Source organism: Manis javanica, chromosome 14 (assembly GCF_040802235.1).
Source record: "Manis javanica isolate MJ-LG chromosome 14, MJ_LKY, whole genome shotgun sequence".
In the NCBI taxonomy this organism is placed as follows: domain Eukaryota; kingdom Metazoa; phylum Chordata; class Mammalia; order Pholidota; family Manidae; genus Manis; species Manis javanica.
Genome location: NC_133169.1, coordinates 42,833,241 through 42,853,031, shown reverse-complemented (window position 1 = coordinate 42,853,031; position 19,791 = coordinate 42,833,241). Strand labels below are relative to the sequence as shown.

At 36.8% G+C, this 19,791-nt stretch overlaps 1 pseudogene; it reads left to right on the top strand.

Moving 5' to 3' along the window:
* Nucleotides 1-357: 357 nt before the first annotated feature.
* On the top strand, nucleotides 358-1,294 carry LOC140845990 (olfactory receptor 2M3-like; annotated as a pseudogene).
* Nucleotides 1,295-19,791: the final 18,497 nt, after the last annotated feature.

The following is a 19,791-nucleotide window of genomic DNA, read 5'->3' as shown; positions in this document are numbered from 1 at the left end:
GAGTCTTTCCTGATCACAAAGAAATTTGAAGGAATGATCTAAACTGTTCATATGAATTGACTTGTTGCTCTAACTTGATAATATGATATGATAAGATTTGCATTATTTTATTATTAACTCACTATGCATGTTAACAATGCATTTTATATTTAAAAAATACTTCAAACAAAAATAAAATGAAATATTCCTAATCTAAACAAAACAAAACAAAACAAAATCAATGGTCAGAGAATCAATCTTCCCATGCTTAGACAATTGGGTAGATGTGGTGACCCAGGTGGGAAGTCCTTGATATTTCCACGACACAATCTTGGCCACTCTGCATGTGTTGGACTCTCCACAGTGGGCATACCCATCATGGCATGGGAGAATCAGACCTTCAACTCCAACTTCATCCTGCTAGGTCATCTTCAATTACAGCCCCAACCACATCTTCCTCTTCTCGCTGGTCCTGGGCATCTTCTCAGAGGCCTTCATGGGAAACACTGCCATGATTCTCCTCATCTACCTGGACACACACCTCCACAGCCCCATGTACTTCCTGCTCAGCCAGCTGTCCCTCATGGACCTCATGTTCATCTGCACCACTGTCCCCAAGATGGCCTTCAACTACTTGTCATGTAGGAAATCCATCTCTCTGGCCAGCTGTGGAGCCCAGATATTCTTCTATGTGTCCCTGCTTGGAGCCGAATATTCCCTGTTGGCTGCAATAGCCTATGACCACTATGTGGCCATTTGCTGCCCATTACGGTACTCAGCTCCCAAGAGCCAGAAAATCTGTGGTCTTATGGCAGCTTCTTCTTGGATTCTTGGCTCTCTTGATGGTGTAATTGAAGTTGCCGTTGCACTGTCTTTCCCTTATTGTGGTGCCCAGGAAATACACCATTTTTTCTGCGATATCCCTGCCCTTCTCACACTCTCGTGTGCTAACACATTGCTATTTGAAAGAATGATATTCATATGCTGTGTTATTATGGTTCTCTTCCCCGTAGCAGTCATCACTGCCTCTTATGCTCATGTTCACCTGGCCGTCATTTGCATGGCATCTGGGAACAGTTGTTGCAAAGCTTTTGCCACCTGCTCCTTCCACCTTGTGGTGGTGGGAATGTACTGCGGAGCTGCCATGTTCATATACATGCGGCCCGCATCAGATCGTTCCCCCACCCAGGGCAAGACAGTGTCAGCCTTCTACACCATCCTCACCCCCATGCTGAATCCCCTCATCTACAGCCTCCGCAACAAGGAAGTGGCCAGGGTGTTCAGAAAGGTCTTTGGGAAGGGCACATGTGCCTAGTGAATCCCTTAATAATCTTTATGCTTTGCTTTCTATAATAGATTCCTTGCTTTATTAAATTTATGTATTAACTTGTGTAAATTTATGCTTAAATTTATGTATTCCACCAATGTCATTTAATACTTAATATGTACACATCTTTGCAGCTTTATAGGCAACAATATAAGATTTATAAACTGAAACCTATTTGCATATTTTTCAAATATTTAATATTTTTTATGGTCAATTTCATGGTATGGCTGTTGGATATGTATTATAGCAAACAAAAATACACAGTTTATATCTTTTCAAAAATAATACTGGTTAACAAATTATAGGTATTTTCCCATCAAAATACTCCATAGTTTGATTATGCTGATTGAAATTAGTGTGTTTGAACGTGTCATAGATTTAACGTTGGCAAAAAAAATAGAATTCTACAAAGTCTAATATCATAATTTGAATTGATCAATTTTTGAAAGCTCATTGTATAGCTATATGTCATAGTTATGAATTTGAGATCATTATGAAAATGAATTTGTCTTAACTAAATAGAGAAAATATTGAGGTATAGGTACACTGAACTTTATTTTAGTGGACATTGTCCTCATTCAGGTATATCAAAGGACTGGGAAACTCCCCAATTTTCTTCTTATGCATACATCAACCTTATAATTGGGAGACTGAAATGTTAGTATGAATCCTCAAAGTCTGGATTTTTTATCCTCAGAAATCCTGATCCTTGTACAGGTAATATATTGTAATTCTATGAGAATGTGATATATTCAGTGGAGAAATGTTGGTTTTCTGTAGTCTGCATATTTTCAAGAAATATCATGTGTGAAATTTCTATCAATATCTTTGTAATGATAATAGCCAAGCTATGATATGTAATAATTTGTATGAAAGTTTACATATAAATTATATATATGTGTATATATATATATATACACATATTGCAACATCCCCAATGTGTTAGTCTTCTTTGTTGCCTAATAAATTACCACAAATTTAGCACCTCTAAATAACAATAATTTATTATGTGATAGTTTGAATTGGTCAGTAGTCCCAGGATGGCTAACCTTGATATTCTCAATATTCACAATGTAGCATCAAGGTGTAGGCTGGTACTATACAGTTTTATCTGAGGCTTGTGGTCATATTTCAAACTCATGTGGTGGTTGAAATAATTTATTTTTATGCAACTGAATAGCATATGGAGAATCTGTCTCAAGGAAGGTCTAAATCCTCTCATAAAGACTTCCAGCTGATTCTTTCCAATCCCAAGTTATCTCCCTTAGATTACTCAGTGTTCTTAATTGAAGATGCACAATCTTCTTCACTTATTATATAATCTAATCATGGGAATAACACCAGGTAATGAAGATCATAGGAGATGGTTTAGGATTTTTCCTGTCAGACACACCCATATTAGTTGCAGACTTTTATCTAAAAAACACATACAAATGCAATTACAATTATGAATCCTGTCAGAAAAGTAAGAAATCATTGCTAATGTCAAATAATTGGATTAATACACTTTATGAAATTATTTTATGTACTCTTGGTTTGAGGGAATTGTTGAAGGATGAAAGGCTAGGAGTAGAAACATAGGCAATATTGAGTTTAAGTAAGGAAGGGTCTTCAGGTGCCCCCTTCCCCTACCATAAGGAGGTCTTGGCAAAGCCACCTGATGAAGACATCTTCCCAAGGCTTCAGATAAAGGGAATAAGCCACGTAGTTTTTATGAGAGATAGGATAGACTCTAGCACCCTCAACAAGCCAAGAAATCCAAGAATATAGACATAGAATAGATTAAGAAGAACAATTATCACAGTCTCAGGGAGGCCATCAGGTGAGAAATTGGTGATCAACAGAGGTGAGGCTTAGAACCTCTCCCCCCCTGTTCTGAGAGAAATCTGCTGCATCCGTGGATGTTTAATTGCCCTTGTCTAGCTTGGATTAACACATAGTCTACAGGCACACACCTGATCATCTACATTTGCTCTCTTACAACACTAAACTATGTTTTTTACCTTTATCTTGCATCTACCTACCACTTCAGCATTTTATTAAAAATAATAATAATAAAGAGAGAAATGTGATATCCACATATAAATCAAGTATAAAAATCAAACGAATATTAATATTTGAACTGACTGTTTATAGTTCATAATGCATGATCAAAACCGAAAGTTTCTGTGATGACTTCCCTTATACTGTTCATCATGTAACTTATTCACTATGTAAGAATTTGTTCTCCATGTAAGAATTTGTTCATTATGCTTCAGAAGATTGGAGACTGACGAAAATTAGGCTTTGGGTGGATTAATGATTATACATTGAGCATTGAGTCCCCTATACAGAATTTTATTGTTGTTAACACCATTTGCTCAATAAATAGGAGAGATGCCCTCACAAAAAAAAAAGTACACACTTCCGATTGTAAAATAAATAAGTAACTGGGATGTAATGTATAGCATAAGGAATATAGTCAAAATATTGTAACAACTTGGTATGGTGATAGCTGGTACCTAGAATTATCATGTATATAAATGTTGAATCACTGTGTTGTACACCCGTAACTAATGTAATACTGTGTGTCAACTACCCTTCAATAAAAAATAATTATCTAAAAAAAAAAGAAAAAGAGCACCAAATTGCTTAGGTCGCTCATCTAAAGACACAGCTAAGAATCAATGGAACTTTAATTCAAATGCAAGTCTATCTCAGTTCAAAAGATATTTGTAAGATGAATGGCTGGTACATCTCATAATTTTCATTGAAATATTGAAATGAAGAAAAAAAAAGAAGAGCAATTACATTTTACCCATGACACCCTTCTCCTGAGGGGTCACAGCTCAGAACCAAGAGTGATCCACATGGCTTGAAAACATTCCATTGGGCACAGGGAAAACAGAGTGAGAATATGGCTTCCCCAGTCTCGCAGCACATCATTACATAAAAGGTCCACTTATTCTTTGACTTACTTAGATTACTGAGATGATAAACATGGCTGAATATTCTGGGCTGTTGGAAATAGGGAAAAGGGGTGAGAATTTACAGCAACCACCTCACAGATCTCAAAAACCATCTTGAGTTATTACAAACTGGTTTGGGACACTTCCAAGAGGCCCGCCTGTGAATCCTGTGGACAGACTCACTTGCAGCTCCTTCAATGGGCAGATAGTTGCCTCCATGTTTGGCATGTTAGCCTCTACAGATGGCACGCATGCACTCCAACAGATGGCATACAAGCTTGCTCTGACAGTACACAGATATCATCATCTAGCCCAATTCTGTGATTTGGAGGAGACATACAATCTTAAATCTTACAGGGCACTGACCTGAGGTAAATAAGTTAAAGGATATTAGTACCCAACCTGGCTTTGTGGGGTTGAAAGAAGGCACACAAAACTTGGCACCACCACCCCTACCCCAATAAGTAAAAAGAGGAGTGGAGATTTCATATCCACTGAAAAGGAATTAGATACCTTTTCTCTAGTAGGGCTGACTGGTAAAGATCTTTCTATCCTGAAGTCAGTCAAGGACAAGAGAAGAAGACTAATTCTTTAAATGTAAAAAAGCAAAAAAAGACTTCAAGGACCATGAGGAATCATGGAAACATAACCCCACCAAAAGAACAAAATAATATTCCAGTGGCTGACCCCAAGGAAATGGAGATCTATGAATAGCCTTAAAAATAAATCAAAATAATCATATTAAAGAAAATCACTTCACTACAAGAGAATATTGATAGATAATTAAACAAAATCAAGAAAAAAATGCATTAACAAGATGATAAGTTAAACAAAGGTATAAAAACCATTTAAAAATTCTGGAGTTGTAGAATACAATGACTGAACTAAAAATTTAATAGACAACTTCTCCAGCAGATACAATCAAGCCAAAGAAAGAATCTGTCAACTCTAAGACACATATTTTGAAATTATCCAGTCAAACAAACAAAAATTTTGTTTTAATTCTATATTATTTGTAGGAAATCACTGAGTGAAATAATATGCATATTTTGTGAGATCCAGAGGGAGCAAAGGGAGAAAACAACACAAGGCTTATTTAAAGAAACAATGGCAGAAAATTTCCCAAATCCGGGGAGGGAAATTAACATACAGATTCACTAATTAAGGAACCCAAAATAGGCTGATAATCAGAAGATATTCACACAGACATCATGAAGAGTCACATTGTCTAAAATAAGACCAAAATAACTATTTTGAAAGCAGCAATAAAAAAGCAACTTGTCAGATACAGCCATCACCAGGCATGGTTTATTTTCACCGGTCAGACACGAAGCCCACCGAAACCTCCGGGGATAGCGGTTACACCTAGAGCTGCAGGCTTGTTTATGTGCTTGTGTTCTCTGCCGATTTTCATAAAAATGGTTTGACCATTAATTTAATTTAATCATTGACTTCGATGATTTTCCTTCTACTGAAATTGTTACCTCTTTTACAGAAAATAAATAAATTGGATTTTACTGGACTGACACCGTTCAATAATGTCTAGGCATTTCCTTTTCCATTTCTCTTCAAAACCTAAGAGAAAATGTGAGATGAAGGCTTTAATGGAAAATATAACTTGAAGAAGAGGAATAGGTACGGGAAAGCACGGTCAACAACAGTAGCCACAAAGAACTCACTTCTGACAGCCTGTGGAGATGAATGACATTTTTTCTTCTTAGCTTCTCCAATTCAAGGTCTTAAAAATGCTTTGACCTCCTATGAGAACAAGGTTTGAGAATATCTTCACAACATTCTGAAGAGCCCCAGTCTTCTGTACACAGGTCAATCATACTCTGATTCCTCCAAAAATGTGGGCATACCCATGCCATTTCCAGGGACCTCTGGGGAATAGTCGTCACCATCCAGTGCCAGCTGGTGGCCCAGGGGTAATTTTAGGCATGTAATCATCTCCAGAACACAGATGGGTAGGACACAATTAAAAGACAATCCTGGACACAAGATAGAAGCCTAAATGTATGTAAATGATTATTAGGAATAATTAATGACATATGAAATCTAAATCAATCTCTGATTATCCAATCATTTAGAAAGTCCACAAGTGGACATCCATATGTATCTCACACGATATAATCTAAAGAGCACATTATAGAAATTCCGTATGACCCAGTAATTTCACTTCTAGGAATTTACCTGAAGAAAACAAAAATTCCTGATTCAAAAAGATATATGCACCCCCATGTTTATTGCCATATTATTTAAAATAGCCAAAACATGGAAGCAACCAAAGTGTCCATCAATATATGAATGGAGGAAGGAGATGTGGTACCTATACACAGTGGAATATTGTTCAGTGATAAAAATGAAAGAAATCCTGCCATTTGTGACAACATGGATGGATCTAGAAGGTATTATGCTAAGTGAAATAAGCCTGGCAGAGAAACACAAATACCATATATGTTTAAACACAAACAAAGCAGAAGAAATAAAACAGCAATGCATTCTTAGACTCTGAGAAGTGACCAGTGGTTACCATGGGGTAGGGTTTGTGTGGGTGACTGGAGAGGCTGAGGGAGATAAAGAGCATGAAACTCTCAATGACACATGTTGGTCATGTGATGTAGCACAGCTTGAAGAGTATTACCAATGATACTTTAACATCTTCCTATGTTGACAGATAGTAACTACACTAGAGTGGGTGAGGATTTAACAATATGGGAAATTATTAAACCACTGTGTTGTATACTTGAAATCAATGTGAGGTTGTATACAACTACACTTCAATAAAAAAAGTGACTAGGTCGATTAGAATACATAAAAGTAATTCATCAAATACAGGTGAATTATTCAATTTTCAGTCTCTGTATATTCAAGGTGACTTTCCTTCTCATGGAATTGTAATAATAGTCATTTCCACACTTGAAAATTATTCATTTTACTCCCAATAGCATGTATCTGGATACACATTACTTGAGTGAATAAATCATTTATATTATAAGTCTTCAGAGATTTGTATAGTAACATAAAACAATCTGGTTTAATTCTCAGCATCACAATTACTTAGAATTTTAAACTCATGTTCTTTGAAGAATGAATTTTTTCACATGTAATATGAAAATTTATTTCTTTGACTGATGATTTGAGTATAGCATAACTGACAAAATTACAGAAAGCAATAAGCCAATATACTGGAAATTTTAAAACATTCTGTAAGAATTTGCCATTTGAGGTATGTTATGTAGGACAGAATAAGGAAAGCCTTCCAAAAACCTTGAATAATAGTTACTAATCTGGAGGGAAGATGAGAGTGATTAAAGACTGACCTATATAGATAAATAGATGATAGAAAAGATGGGTAGAGAGGCGATGGATAGAAATTGCAAAGCAGAAAAAGAATGATAGTTGAATGCAGAGAATATATATATATACGCACCTATACACTTCTTAAGAATATGGAGATATTTTAAAGAAATAGACTACATCCTTTTTATTTGCCAGATTTTGAATTTGTTCTCAATCTCCTTGTCTCTCTTTAATATAATATGTGTCAACTTTAGTAAGCATAGTTATGAGCTTTTAGACAATTCGCTTATTGTCACCAGTTTAACCTACTGGATAAGCAGAGCAGTGCATTAAAATACGGGATAAATGTTAACAGTCTCTCCAATCATGTCTGCCATTCTGGTAACTGGAGTTTGGCTGAAGCATGCAGGTCCTCCACGTAGTGAATGAAGCCAGGGAAGGAGGTAAGGCAGAGGTTGCAGTGAAGTGAGTGCCGGGGTCGGAGAAGTCCGGGTTCAAAGCCAGCCCCGCTCCCTTCCCTTCTCCACTCTTCAGCTGACCTGCTGAACTCAAACAACCTGTGACTCATTCTCATTAAAGGTAGGATCAGTAATATCCCCTAAAGTTTAACCAGCATCAGCCTACACATATTAGCGAATACTTCACACTTGGTCATTCTCATTTCAGTTACCCATCACGTATAGATTTTATGTCGGACCCTTCCCATTAGAGCCTGAATCAACTAGAAATGTAGACTTAGGGGAAAAAAACTTAAATCCATACAACTGGTATGAGACCTGGTGTTTGAAACCAGTGAAAAACTGTCCCAGGGAATGACACCATTAATCTATAAGGCATATTGGCCTATGTGACAATCATTTCAAACCTGAATTCCTTATGAGGAAATTTCAGTTTTTAGAGCTTTCAGAAGGGGGGCTGCCAGTCTTTCCTTCAGTTTCTCTCAGAGCTGAACATGACATGTTTAAATAAATGTACTAATAATGCCATTATTGTACCTTTGGGGGTGATGCTGCCTGCCCAAGCCAGGGCCAATGCACGCCATCCGAGCTCATTACAGGCTCTCGTGTCTGAGACCCACACAGATGCCCTAAATGAACCCTTTGAATGGTAAAGGTCAATTTGTTTCATGAACTCATTAGTTCATTGATTTAATAATCAGGTACACATATTCACAGATAATATGTCTAGTTGTTCTAATTTTGTGTCCACTCTTTGTGTTTTAGCTGGGTCCCCTTTTCCTGTACTCTGGAGATGACTGCAGAGTCACCCCTGGGCCACCAGTTCTCATTAGGAAGAAAGTACTGCATCCGCAGAGGCTGATGATGGTCACATGGGTAAAGCAGAGCACGACCGACCTGTTTACACGTCATGAGACTGGTGCTGTGCTCACCAGAAGACATTCTCAAAACCGGTCTGCACAGGGAAACTTGGTTAAACCACCTTTAAGGCCTTGATTAGAGACACTAAAAGCAAAAGCCATTGTTCCTGTCTTTCCAAGGTCAAAAAATACAACATTCAAGTTAAGAAAAGAAAACTACAATTTTCAAAAGTGAGCAATCTGTGGTCACGGTCACTGTTATTCTTCAGGCCTCCCAACCCCTCCAGTCTTCTTTGTACCATGATTAACTCATACATTTTTAATTCAGTATGGATTTTTATTATCTCAAATGGACATAAGATTTTTTTTGAAATTATGGGTAGACATATTAATTCAACACTCCAACTTAATATTTTCATTGAACAACAATTTCATCAATTAAGTAAATGAATAATAAATATTTGAAGACATTAGTAGGCACAGAGAATTCTTATAGGTTATTTTACAGTAATTTCTGTGTTATCAAATGCCATAATAGTAATATCAGGCTGTGTGGTAGACTGAATTCCAACATAGAAAATGAAGCGTGGTGATAACTTTTCTTTGTGCTGTTTCTATTGATTCAAAATTCTTTTTTCAAATTTCCTTTATTTACTGTATATTTGGAAAATTCACAGCACTGTGCATGGTGATGGAACTAAGGAGAATATCAGCAATGCCAAAATAATGATATAAAATTAAATTGGGATATATCCCCAAACATCCTCATTTTGTATACAAATTTGAGAATTGTCTACTTTAGAATATTCTATGGGACTGGCTTCCCTTCCTTCCAAGAACGTGTAAAGACATTTTCCCTAAATGAAACATTTGTGCTTTGATTACTATCTGCCCTTTTTGTAATTTCTGATTTATCTAGAATATTTTCTTTTAAAAAAGAACCATAACATAATAATCTATTCAATTATAAGGCAAATTAAGCAAAACTAAATAATCAATCAGCTGCCAAAGAGAACACTACTTTTCCCCTTAAAATTGATTATATGAGTTCAACTATATTTAGTATTCAGCAGAAACTTCAAATTAATATTGATAAGATATTATTGGTTATAGAATAAACATAAAGGGATCCACAGTTTCTGTTTTTACCTACATCACCTTAAGATAACCTGATGTATCCCTTATAAAATATAAAATACTGCCTAAATGGATGGGAGAAATCAATGTATTTTTTAACTTGAGCAAGAGAACACCTGATAATGAAAAGTAATTATTGAGAAGTTAGCTTTTGGGGAACATCTAGGAATGGCAGGGCTGCTGAGAATGCGTCATTCCCGGTCTTGAGGACGAGGACCAGGGGACGAGCAAGTTTAAGTGGAATGAGTTCAGGCTTCATTGTTGTTAACCAAGGCCTATTGTTCGTAGATTTGGAGAGATTTTCCAGCTGGTCACATAAGTGTCTGAGTCCTGGGGGTCAGCCGATGTCCGTTCTTCTTTGTTTCAGCTTGTCAGAAACTGTGATGAAATTTACTATTGTCTTGGCAAGGACGACATTGTGAAGCTCTGTAACCTAAGGCGCGGGCACACATGAGGCAGAGATCTCGGGGTAAGGTACGAGGATGGGCATCACCGGGCACATCTTCAGAAACGGACTGTTGTCTTCATGAGCACGTTGGCGGCCTGCATGAACGTAACACTCGCTCGGCCACATTCAGACTATTCTCTCAATCTCTCACTTTATATATAAAAAACATCAAAATTGATTACTTTATTGTTATAATTTTTAAACTTTTTTTATTTCTGTCAACTTAATTTACTGGATTCATAGAGTAATATACTAAAATACTGAACTTATTTCAATAGTATGTACAATTATCTCTATAAGTCTGGAAGTTGTAGTTTGGTTAAAATTGTATATTTTTCTGTAAACAAGTAAAACTTAGAAAGTACATAAATTAGAAGCTAAACTGGAGTGAGCGTTGGAATGCAAAAGATATGAAATCAAAGCCTTTTTTCCTAAATGTGAACAGTAATACCCACCCCTAAAATTGTATGAATATTAAACTATGATATCATGTTAATACTTCAAAATAATTGCTTGTTTGATAATGATAGCTAATTATAATTTATGGATTTTAACTTATTTATTCCCCATAAGAGCCTTACTTAACAATTAAATAGTTAAGAAAATTTAAAACTGAGATCAGAAAAAACAAATTTCTCAAGTCCATTTTGTAAGCCTTGGAGTTACACCGTTTATCTCTAGGTTATACTGGGTTATAATATGTAATCTACTTTCCTTGTGTATATATTTTACTACCTTTATTTATTTTTTTATTGTTAAGAGTATTTTGAAGTACAGCTGATATACAATATTATACTGGTTTCAAGTATACATCACAGTGGTTAATAGTTACTCTCATTGTTGAATCCTCACCCATAGTGCAGTGACTATCTGTCAGCACAGAGGATATTAGAACACTGACTATGTTCTCCATGTCGCACTTCTATCCCCGTGACCAACTTATATTATGATTGAGAATTTTGTGTTTCACATGCATGACTGCCAGTAGTTTTGAAAAATCAGGCTCCTGCTCAAACGCCTATGTGTGATCTTCCAAGCCAGCCATAGACAATTACAAGGCTCCACCTGGCAGGCCCCCCTGGGAAAAGCTGCCACCCTCACATCAGCATGGCACAAAGAAACATCCAGTCACTTCTCTGTGTCTATAAGTCTACTGCTTTTTAAATTTTATTTTGTTTTTAGATTCTACATGTAAGTGAAATTACATGGTATAAGTTGTTAATGGCTCTAGCTCATTTTGTAGTTTTAACATTACCTGTGCATTAGGCTTAAAGACAAGTGCCTCAGTATTCCTTGAGGATTCAGAAAAAAAATCAACTATAAAACATTTTAAACATATTAAAAGTTTAAAACATGAATATTTAACAATTATTAATCTGTAGAGTTTAATGAGTACATACATTTGAATTTTAAGGCTATAAAGATTTGCTATATGGTAGAATATCATTCATGTTTACATTATGTATGTAATGATTATTTTAGAAAAATAAAACTTGCTGTGTAAAGACAATTTCTAAAAAACTGATGGGCAGTAGGAGGAATCTGGAAATATGGATAATGTCTTGAACTCTGCTAGAAATATCAGTAGCTATGTCATTTTTCTTTTGTGGATAATAATGTAATATAGTTTTAAACATTTTTCACTCTCTGTACCTCATTAAAATAATTTTTCTTTGAGTTCATGGATGATGAGAATTTTCAATTTGGTCTTTGTTTTTAATGATGCTGGCAAATAATAGGAATTTGAATATTTTGCATGTGGTGTGAAGTCTTGGCAAAGTGATAAATATGAATAAACTATATTAACATTCATAAATGATGAGGATAATAGTTTAAAATCAAATCCAGACATTTCATAGGTCCAGGCCTAATCAGCCCTGCACTCCACCACCCCCCTCCCGCCTTCTTCGACTTCCTTGGTCACACCGTGTGTCTTCTCTCCCAGAGTCACACAGAGGTCACTCCTCCCTCAGCGCCAGGATGTCTGGGGGCACCTGCTCTTTCCCACACTCCTGTGTGCTCACCCCTCACTTCTTTCCCATCTCTGCTCACAAAAGTGTTTTTGGTGATGCCTCATCTAGTATTTCTTTTACTTTTATTGCAGTATGAATATCTACCATTAGCTCTTACCTCCTAAAAGCTTTCTAAGTGCACAGTGCAGTAATGATCATTACAGGCAGAACACTGTACAGCAGGTCTGTAGAAATAACTCACTTTGCCTAACTGAAACTTTATACCCATTAAATAGCAAGCACCCATTTCCCCCTCCTCCAGCTCCTGGCAATCATCAGTGTGTTCCCGGCTTGTATGAGACTAACTCTTCTGGTACGTTATGTAACTGGACTCACATATTTGTCCTGTGACTGGCTTCCTTCACTTTGCTTAATATCCGCCACTTTGCTTAATATTCATCTGTGTTACTGCCAATTATAGGATATCATTTCTTTTAAAGGCTGATTAATATTTCATTGTGTGTATGTGACACATTTTCTTTATTCATTTAGCCAACAGTAGATATTTAGGTCATTTCCACTTCTTGGCTATTGTGAATAATGGCACAGTAAACATGGGGGTGCAGATATCATTACGTGATCCCAATATTTACATTTAATATAAAATGATTTCTGAAACAGCCTCATAACCTACTTCTTTGTATTATATTTGCATTTTTGACAGTCATTAATATACCATTTACCAAACATTTTATTTTTCTATTTAGTCTATTCATCCATTTGCACTTCAAATAGAGTGCAATGTTTACTTTTTGATATGCTATCAATAATTAGAACCAGACACAAAGAAGGTAGCCATAGATATTTGTTCAATAAAGCATATGAGTGAACAATTAGATTTAAGTATATCAAAAATTTTAGCATTTTTATTTCCCAGACATTTTATCTTTGAAATATTTTATATCAGTGTTTAGCACTAAATTACATTCTCTTAGCTTACTATTAATTATATATGTCATCATGTAAGATATATTTAACATGAATTTTGCCATATTTATGTAAATGAATGCATGACTTGGTATCAGTTTCACACACAATTTTGACAATTTTTTAAATATGTTTCCTAATGCTTCTTAATTAGCACAGCTGTTTCATACTTTGGGATTCTAATACCATTTTGAGATAGCATGGAACCTTAAAATCTTCACAATTTATTTAGAGCCCATGGTGTCAAGAAGCTCTCATGGGCAGTGAACCAGAGTCAAGAAACTTTAATAAATACTTTGTGGCAATGGCCACAGTTTCCCTCTGCATCCGCTTGGGATGTTTATAATAACGTGGTGACTATGTGTCAGTTTAGGCTGTATTGGATCAAAATTAATATCATTGCTTCATTTTTTATCATATCAGAGTCCCTTTTATATGTGGATATGAGAGCATTGTTCCATATAGTTCCTTTAAGTCCTGAAACAAAATTGTTACATTTGTATGCCAGCCTCAGAATGGAGACACAACCCCCTGGTACTAGGAAGGAAACACAAGCAGATCTGAGTTGTGCTTCACCTGCAGGCTGAAGATGTGAACAGAGAATCAGTGCAACGCCCTCTACATGTGACTTATTTTTGAGGCTGCACCACCAGGTGGGGTGTGATTGGAGACCAGAGTATAGGGGTAGACGTGGCTTTGAAACTAAGGGGGTTCCAAATGCTGATTAGACCCATGGACCAGGCCATGGTGTTTGTTTCTGGTGATGGCTGAGGTGGCCATGGAGGCATGTGAGTGAGTGGGAAGCAGAATAAATCAATGAAAGCTCATTCTATAAAAATCATTAAAGGGAGAAGAACCAAGACGGTGGCATGAGTAGAGCAGCAGAAATCTCCTCCCAAAACCATATATATTTTTGAAAATACAACAAATACAACTATTCCTAAAAGAGAGACCAGAAGACACAGGACAACAGCCAGACTACATCCACACCTGCGAGAACCCAGTGCCTCTCAAAGGGGGTAAGATACAAGCTGCGGCCTGGGGGGACCTGAACGTCCCTCACCCCAGCTCCCGGTAGAAGGAGAGGAGTCAGAGCGGGAGGGAGAGGGAGCCCAGGACTGCTAAACACCCAGCCATAGCCATCCGCACCAGAGCGCAGACACACAGTGCATGTGTGGGGTGCTGGAAACTAGGGAAACAGGACAGTAGGACCTGTGAGCAGGTCCCCACAGTGGGCGCACCCCAGACAAATAAAAGTGAGTGCTTCTTGAAAGTCTTAAAAGGACAGGGACCCAACTGCCCGTTGGAAGCATCCTGGGACACCTAGTCCAGCAGCTGAGAATCCCAGGGAACTCCAGATGCCCTAATCCCCAGGGGAGCAGCACAGCTCAGAGGCTCCTCACGGCTATAAACAGCCTTCCACCCATTACCCCATGATGTGTCTCCACCATATTGGAGAAGCAGACTGAGGCTGGCATGCCCTCAGAACCTGCAGAGCTCCACAGTGGCTGGGCAAGAATTAGAAACCCCATCTGTATGCTGTGACCAAGCACAAGCCACTAGGTGTCACTGTTGTCCCAGGAGAGGAAAGCCACAAACCAGCAAGAAGGGACTTTCTCTTAGCCAACACACATGCCAGCTCCCCACAAATACCTCTATAGCCATGAAAAGGCAGAAGAATTTGATACAGACCAAGATCACAGAGGCAAACCCTGAGAAGGAGATAGACCTAACCAATCTTGCAGAAAAAGAATTAAAAATAAAGCTCATAACCATGCTGATGGAGCTGCAGAGAAATATGCAAGAGCTAAGGGATGATGTCTGGAAAGAGATAACAGAAATGAAACAATCTCTGGAAGGATTTATAAGAAGAATGGATAAGATGCAAGAGGCCATTGATGAAATAGAAACAAGAGAACAGGAACACATAGAAGCTGATGCAGAGAGAAGTAAAAGGATCTCCAGGAATGAAACAGTATTAAGAGAACTGTGTGACCAATCCAAAAGGAACAATACCCTCATTATAGGGGTACCAGAAGAAGAAAAGAGAGAAAAAGTGTCTTTGAAGAAATAATTGCTGAAAACTTCCCCAAAGTGGGGAAGGAAATAATTGATCACACCATGGAAGTGCACAGAACCCCCAACAGAAGGGACCCAAGGAGGACAACACTAAGACACATAATAATTAAAATGACAAAGATCAAGGACAAAGACAGAGTTTTAAAGGTAGCTGGAGAGAGGAAAAAGGTCACCTACAAAGGAAAACCCACCAGGCTATCATCAGACTTCTCAACAGAAACATTACAGGCCAAAAGAGAATGGCATTATATATTTAATGCAATGAAACAGAAGAGCCTTGAACCAAGAAAACTGTATCCAGCACTATTATCATTAAATATGAAGGAGGGATTAAACAATTCCCAGACAAGCTTAAGTTGAGGGAATTTGCCTCCCACAAACCATCTCTACAGGGTATTTCAGAGGGACTGCTCTAGATGGGAGCACTCCTAAGACTAAACAGATGTCATCAGAGAAAATAATATCACAGCAAAGAAAACAGACCAACCATATACTAACTAATGGCAAAAAATAAAATCAACTACCCACAAAAGCAGTTAAAGGAAACACAGAAGAGCACAGAGTAAAACACCCAACAGATAAAGAATGGAGGATGAGGAATAAGAAGGGAGAAAAATAAAGAATCACCAGACAGTGTTTAAAATAGCTCAATAAGCGAGTTAAGTTAGATAGTAAGATACTAAAGAAGATAACCTTGAACCTTTGGTAACCACGAATCTAAAGCCTGCAATGGCAATAAGTACATGTCTTTCAATAATCACCCTAAATGTAAATGGACTGAATGCACCAATCAAAAGACACAGAGTAATAGAATGGATAAAAAATCTAGACCCATCTATATGCTGCTTACAAGAGACTCACCTCAAACCCAAAGACATGCACAGACTAAAAGCCAAGGGATGGAAAAAGATATTTCATGCAAACAACAGGGAGAAAAAAGCAGGTGTTGCAGTACTAGTATCAGACAAAATAGACCTCATAACAAAGAAAGTAACAAAAGATAAAGAAGGAGATTACATAATGATAAAGGACTCAGTCCAACAAGAGGATCTAACCATTATAAATATATATGCACCCAACACAGGAGCACCAGCATATGTGAAACAAATACTAACAGAATTAAAGGAGGAAAGAGAATGCAATGCATTCATTTTAGGAGACTTCAACACACCACCCACTCCAAAGGATAGATCCACCAGACAGAAAATAAATAAGGACAAAGAGGCAGTGAACAACACACTAGAACAGATGAACCTAGTAGACATCTATAGAACTCTACATCCAAAAGTCACTATTTACAATAGCCAAGAAATGGAAGCAACCTAAGTGTCCATCATTAGATGAATGGATAAAGAAGATGTGGTAAATATACACAATGGAATATTATTCAGCCATAAGAAGAAAACAAATCCTACCATTTGCAACAACATGGATGGAGCTAGAGGGTATAAATAAGCCAGGTGGAGAAAGACAAACACCAAATGATTTCACTCACATGTAGAGTATAGGAACAAAGGAAGTCTGAAGGAACAAAATGGCAATAGAATCACAGAACCCAAGAATGGACTAACAGTTACCAAAGGGAAAGGGACTGGGAATAATGGGAGGGAAGGGAGGAATAAGGGTGGGGAAAAAGAAAGGGGGTATTACGATTAAAATGTATAATGTGGGGCTGTCATGGGGAGGGCTGTGCAACACAGAGAAGACAAGTAGTGATTCTACCGCATCTTACTACACTGATGGACAGTGACTATAATGGGGTTTGTGGGGAGGACTTGGTTAAGGGGGAACCCTAGTAAACCTAATGTTCTACATGTAATTGTAGATTAATGACAACAAAATTAAAAAAATCATTTAAGGGACATCAAGACAAATACTCCTGTGTACCCAGCTTTAGCGCAGACAGTAATACACAAGCTCCCCATGGAAGCTTCACCCAAAGACACAAAAAATACCCTACAACTCAATAGCAAAACAGCATGTTTAATAAAATATGGACAAATAACTGAACTGACATTTTTCTATAGAAGATATACAAATAGTCAAGAATTTTATGAAAAGTTGCTTAATAACATTTATCATTAGGCAGTTGCAGATCACAGCTACAATGATTTATTACCTCACAACTACTGTGATGGCTATATGAAAAATTCAAAGATTATAAGTGTTGCTGTAGATGTGGATAAAATTGTACCTTTTACAATGTTGATGGGGATATAAATTGGTTCAGCCATTATAAAAAACATTATGGAATTTCCAATTGAACTAGAACTACAATATGATCTGGCAATCCTACTCTGGACATATATCTAAAGAAAATTAAATAACTACCATGAAAATATGCTATAACCAAATGCTTATTCCAGCATTATTTATAATCTCCCAGGCATAGCAACAGCTTAAGTGTGCATCCACAGGTGAATGGATATGGTTGCTTATAGAGTGGATGCCCTGGCACACACACACACACACACACACACACACACACACACACACACATAATTTATGATATTGTATTTTGTCAATGACTTGACCCTTTCTTTGTATCTGTGGTAGTTCTTGAGAAAGCTTATATGGTTTGATAGAAGTATAACAGCTCCTGCTTTTTTGTTTTCCATTTGCATGGAGCTTATTTTCCTATCTCCTCACTTTCAGTCTGTGTGTGTACTTAATGCTGAAATAACTGTCATGCAGACAACATATAGTTGGGTATTTCTTAATCCATTCATCCACACCAAGTGTTTTGATAGAGTTTAATCAGTATATTTTATGCGATTATTGATAAGAAATGACAGCAATTTTGCTTATTGTTTTTGATCTGATTTACAGTTGTTTCCTTTTTATTATCTTTTACACAAATATGTATAGTGTTTTTATTCATAATGGTCAAACCTGGAAGCCACAAATATGCCCTTCTGGAGGTGAAGGCATAAATAAACTTTGGCATATCCAGACAAGAGAATATTACTCAGCAATAAAAATTAATGAACCTTCAAGCTATTAATAGGCAAGGAAGAAACTTAAATGCATATCACTATATGAATGAAGCCAATTTGGAAAGGCTACATAGTGTGTGATTTCAATAACATGGCATTCTGGAAAAAAATTACTGAGACAGTAAATGGTTCAGTTGTTGCAAGGGTTTAATAGGTCAGGGAGGGCTAAATAGGTACTGGATACATGTCATAATACATTTGTCAAATCTATGGAATGTGCAACAATCGATGGTGAGCTATGGACTTAAGGCGATAGCAGTGTGTTGGTATAGGTTCATTTACTGTAACAAATGTACAGTCTGGTGCAGGGTAAAGATAGTACAAGGGACTGTGTGGAGGCAAAGGCATGGTGGTTTCTGTATCTTCAGTTTTGCTGTGTACCTAAAACTGTTCTAACAACAAGTATATTAAAAAATGAAACCTAATAAGATAAAAATAATATAAACTATAATTAATGTTATACTTTACAATGCAACAATACATCAACTGAAGGTGAAGAGCGTATAGATTGTCAGTGTGCATTATTTAGGTATTTTGCTAAAATTACGATTTGGTGAATGAAAAGAAACATTTATGGGAAAGATGTTGAGTAGCTTACAACTCTGTATCAAGAACTGGCAAGCAAAGTCTTAAAAAAATGACAAACATCAAAACTTTCAGAAATCCATTTGTAATGACTGGAAAGAAATACTTCAGAAGTGAGGCAATAAACTTATCGTCTCTGACACGCACATCGCCTTTGTGCATTGAAAGAAGGTTGGAGATATTGTGACCCTGCTTCTTCAGTGAAATAAATTCAAGGAGCTAATTTCAACGATACTCACACTTACGATATATCATACAAACAAGTATTTTTTGGATTATTTATAAGTATGGTGATTCTTTAGGATGCAAATGTCTGGGTCATACCTCTGGTGAGCCCTGAGGAGCAGGGGATCTCAGCCTTCAAGAAAGTCAGCTTCCCTCCAACTCCTGATTACTAAGGATTCTATGTCCACACCACTTGAGATCAATTAAATATGTAAAGTGTTTTTAACAATAAAATTAGCAAATGTTTTAATATGTGTGTGACACATCCAAAGATAACTTAGAAAATTTTTTCCAAGTTGCTGAAGATCGAAGACATTTTCAAGTTCATGTCTAATTAGGCAAGTGTGTATGTTACAGAAAGTCCATTAAGTTATGTAACTCCTAATAAAATTATATTTTCTGAAGGATTTGGATTTTATTTACAGCAGGAAGAAAAATCATATTCAGTTTAAATTAACTAAAAATATTTTAAAAACCAACAATTGAAAAATTGCTACTAATTTAATG